The sequence below is a fragment of the Vigna unguiculata genome, unplaced genomic scaffold (assembly GCF_037176805.1).
Source record: "Vigna unguiculata cultivar grain cowpea cultivar isolate G323 ecotype 2 unplaced genomic scaffold, ASM3717680v1 ptg000118l, whole genome shotgun sequence".
NCBI classification, from domain to species: domain Eukaryota; kingdom Viridiplantae; phylum Streptophyta; class Magnoliopsida; order Fabales; family Fabaceae; genus Vigna; species Vigna unguiculata.
In genome coordinates, this window is record NW_028196760.1 from 100,001 (window position 1) to 105,000 (window position 5,000).

Below are 5,000 nucleotides of genomic sequence, written 5' to 3' on the forward strand. Positions count from 1 at the left end.
GTGTCATCCCCCCAAGTTGCCTTGTTCGCAGTTTGGCCTAGTTCACTCTTTTCCAGTTTCATCCCCCCAAGTTGTCGTTGCCAACAACCCAAGAGTCCATAGTATTCGGAGTTCTAGCGGGGCCTCCCCTTGCTTCCAACAACCCAAGAGTCCATAGTATTCGGAGTTCTAGCGGGGCCTCCCCTTGCTTCCAACAACCCAAGAGTCCGTAGTATTCGGAGTTCTAGCGGGACCTCCCCTTGCTTCCAACAACCCAAGAGTCCATAGTATTCGGAGTTCTAGCGGGGCCTCCCCTTGCTTCCAACAACCCAAGAGTCCGTAGTATTCGGAGTTCTAGCGGGGCCTCCCGTTGCTTCCAACAACCCAAGAGTCCATAGTATTCGGAGTTCTCGCGTGGCCTCCCATTGATTCAAACAACCCAAAAGTCCATCTTCTTCGCAGTTCAACATCGCCTCCCTCGTTTCCAACAGGCCCAAAGGTCGTCTTCTTCGCAGATCCACGAAGAGCTCATCACGATTTGCCACATTCCATTTCCCACGGGTTGTCAACAACACTTTCTCACACTTCCCGCAATCGAGTACGTGCATGACATGCCAAAGCACATCTTATTTGCCTTCCATCGCACTCAAGACGACGGGTTGTGGAAGAACGATATTGTTCACAACAAGTTCAAGGACAACGTCTCAATCAAGGGACACAACCGAATTATGTTGACTGGGTCGCTAAAGTAAACCCGAGTTCATATAATGCACCGCATCCAAAAGAACTAGCCACAACACGTGCATCACTGAGATGTTTCACTAGATGGAACACGTGCGTGACATTAGGATCCTCCAACACCTCTTCGTGATGGAAAGATAGAATTCGAAGCAACCACAGAAGTACCGTCTAGTGGGTAGGCAACACAGGGACTGATCAACCAATATCACCCAAGGCAACGGGTGAAAATGGAAGAGATGCATGCTTGACCGTTCGATACGCAAGGCATGGAGCCAGCCAGCAAGTGCATCTCGATTACAACTCACACACCCTCACGTTCGCAAGACACCACACCACAAGACGGTCCACCCCCCACCTACCATGGGCAAGCAAGCAAATGGAAACATCAAGTGACGCAGGGTCAAGCATCGCTAGGCATGAAAATAACTTTCCACAATATCCGAGGGACTAGCTGCCGAGCTAACCAACGATCAGTGACGACCGTGTGTTGGTATTAATAAAGCTCAACAACTATGAAGAGGCTAGTTGTGCCATGATAAACATGCTAACGCACGCACCACGTGAGGGGGGAGGCCTCATCAAGCTCCCTTTAAAACCTGCCAGTGTGGAGCTGGCCGGCTCAAGGAGCACTCCCCCCCTATAAGAGGTTAATATGCAAAAGGCAAAATTGTACAAGTAGATACACTTTTTTTGAGCAGACATAAGTCCATATCTCGGGCTATACTTCGAATTTTGATGCGATTTTTTGCAGTAATTCGTAGAATAATGGTATCTCCTTGCTCACCAAATTTCATAACTTTTCTCGAAGGGGAACTATTTTTTTTATTTTTTTTACTTACCGGGTATGTGTAAAATCGGGAAAAATAGAAAAGCACATGTAGACTTCGAATTTCGACCTCATTTTTTCCAGTCCACCACTAAACAATATCAGGAACCTCCCCACAAAATTTCATTCAGTTTGGCCAAGGTCTTAAATTTGACAAATTTTGGCACCAACCTATCTAGTCGCGGTGCACCGACCAACTTGGCCAAGTGCAAAATGCATCCAATTCAAAACTTTTGTGCACCAACACTTTTACAGTACTCATTTGGGGGCATTTGGAGGCCTTTCCAACCCTCACATCTCAAAAACCACGAATTTCATTTTTTCACAAATCTCCCCACCAAGCCATCTAGCTATGCCGTGGTGCACCGCCAACCTTGGCCATGTGCAAAACCCTCCGAACTCAAAACTTTCGTGCACCAAGAATTTCATGGTATTCATTTGGGGGCATTTGGAGGCCATTCCAACCCTCACATCTCAAAAACCACGAATTTCATTTTTTCACAAAACTCCCCACCAAGCCATTTAGCTATGCCGCGGTGCACCGCCAACCTTGGCCATGTGCAAAACCCTCCGAACTCAAAACTTTCGTGCACCAAGAATTTCATGGTATTCATTTGGGGACATTTGGAGGCCATTCCAACCCTCACATCTCAAAAACCACGAATTTCATTTTTTCACAAAACTCCACACAAGCCATCTAGCTATGCCGCGGTGCACCGACCAACTTGGCCATGTGCAAAACCCTCCGAACTCAAAACTTTCGTGCACCAAGAATTTCATGGTATTCATTTGGGGACATTTGGAGGCCATTCCAACCCTCACATCTCAAAAACCACGAATTTCATTTTTTCACAAAACTCCACACAAGCCATCTAGCTATGCCGCGGTGCACCGACCAACTTGGCCATGTGCAAAACCCTCCGAACTCAAAACTTTCGTGCACCAAGAATTTCATGGTATTCATTTGGGGACATTTGGAGGCCATTCCAACCCTCACACCTCAAAAACCACGAATTTCATTTTTTCACAAAACTCCACACAAGCCATCTAGCTATGCCGCGGTGCACCGACCAACTTGGCCATGTGCAAAACCCTCCGAACTCAAAACTTTCGTGCACCAAGAATTTCATGGTATTCATTTGGGGACATTTGGAGGCCATTCCAACCCTCACACCTCAAAAACCACGAATTTCATTTTTTCACAAAACTCCCACCAAGCCTTCTAGCTATGCCGCGGTGCACCGACCAACTTGGCCATGTGCAAAACCCTCCGAACTCAAAACTTTCGTGCACCAAGAATTTCATGGTATTCATTTGGGGGCATTTGGAGGCCATTCCAACCCTCACACCTCAAAAACCACGAATTTCATTTTTTCACAAAACTCCACACAAGCCATCTAGCTATGCCGCGGTGCACCGACCAACTTGGCCATGTGCAAAACCCTCCGAACTCAAAACTTTCGTGCACCAAGAATTTCATGATATTCATTTGGGGGCATTTGGAGGCCATTCCAACCCTCACATCTCAAAAACCACGAATTTCATTTTTTCACAAAACTCCACACAAGCCATCTAGCTATGCCGCGGTGCACCGACCAACTTGGCCATGTGCAAAACCCTCCGAACTCAAAACTTTCGTGCACCAAGAATTTCATGGTATTCATTTGGGGACATTTGGAGGCCATTCCAACCCTCACATCTCAAAAACCACGAATTTCATTTTTTCACAAAACTCCACACAAGCCATCTAGCTATGCCGCGGTGCACCGACCAACTTGGCCATGTGCAAAACCCTCCGAACTCAAAACTTTCGTGCACCAAGAATTTCATGGTATTCATTTGGGGACATTTGGAGGCCATTCCAACCCTCACACCTCAAAAACCACGAATTTCATTTTTTCACAAAACTCCACACAAGCCATCTAGCTATGCCGCGGTGCACCGACCAACTTGGCCATGTGCAAAACCCTCCGAACTCAAAACTTTCGTGCACCAAGAATTTCATGGTATTCATTTGGGGACATTTGGAGGCCATTCCAACCCTCACACCTCAAAAACCACGAATTTCATTTTTTCACAAAACTCCCACCAAGCCTTCTAGCTATGCCGCGGTGCACCGACCAACTTGGCCATGTGCAAAACCCTCCGAACTCAAAACTTTCGTGCACCAAGAATTTCATGGTATTCATTTGGGGACATTTGGAGGCCATTCCAACCCTCACACCTCAAAAACCACGAATTTCATTTTTTCACAAAACTCCACACAAGCCATCTAGCTATGCCGCGGTGCACCGACCAACTTGGCCATGTGCAAAACCCTCCGAACTCAAAACTTTCGTGCACCAAGAATTTCATGGTATTCATTTGGGGACATTTGGAGGCCATTCCAACCCTCACACCTCAAAAACCACGAATTTCATTTTTTCACAAAACTCCCACCAAGCCTTCTAGCTATGCCGCGGTGCACCGACCAACTTGGCCATGTGCAAAACCCTCCGAACTCAAAACTTTCGTGCACCAAGAATTTCATGGTATTCATTTGGGGGCATTTGGAGGCCATTCCAACCCTCACACCTCAAAAACCACGAATTTCATTTTTTCACAAAACTCCACACAAGCCATCTAGCTATGCCGCGGTGCACCGACCAACTTGGCCATGTGCAAAACCCTCCGAACTCAAAACTTTCGTGCACCAAGAATTTCATGATATTCATTTGGGGGCATTTGGAGGCCATTCCAACCCTCACACCTCAAAAACCACGAATTTCATTTTTTCACAAATCTCCCCACCAAGCCATTTAGCTATGTCGTGGTGCACCGCCAACCTTGGCCATGTGCAAAACCCTCCGAACTCAAAACTTTCGTGCACCAAGAATTTCATGGTATTCATTTGGGGGCATTTGGAGGCCTTTCCAACCCTCACATCTCAAAAACCACGAATTTCATTTTTTCACAAAACTCCCCACCAAGCCATTTAGCTATGCCGTGGTGCACCGACAACCTTGCCCATGTGTAAAACCCAACCAACTCAAAACTTTTGTGCACCAAGACTTTCATGGTATTCATTTGGGGGCATTTGGAGGCCATTCCAACCTTCACACCTCAAAAACCACGAATTTCATTTTTTCACAAAACTCCCACCAAGCCTTCTAGCTATGCCGCGGTGCACCGACCAACTTGGCCATGTGCAAAACCCTCCGAACTCAAAACTTTCGTGCACCAAGAATTTCATGGTATTCATTTGGGGACATTTGGAGGCCATTCCAACCCTCACATCTCAAAAACCACGAATTTCATTTTTTCACAAAACTCCACACAAGCCATCTAGCTATGCCGCGGTGCACCGACCAACTTGGCCATGTGCAAAACCCTCCGAACTCAAAACTTTCGTGCACCAAGAATTTCATGGTATTCATTTGGGGACATTTGGAGGCCATTCCAACCCTCACACCTC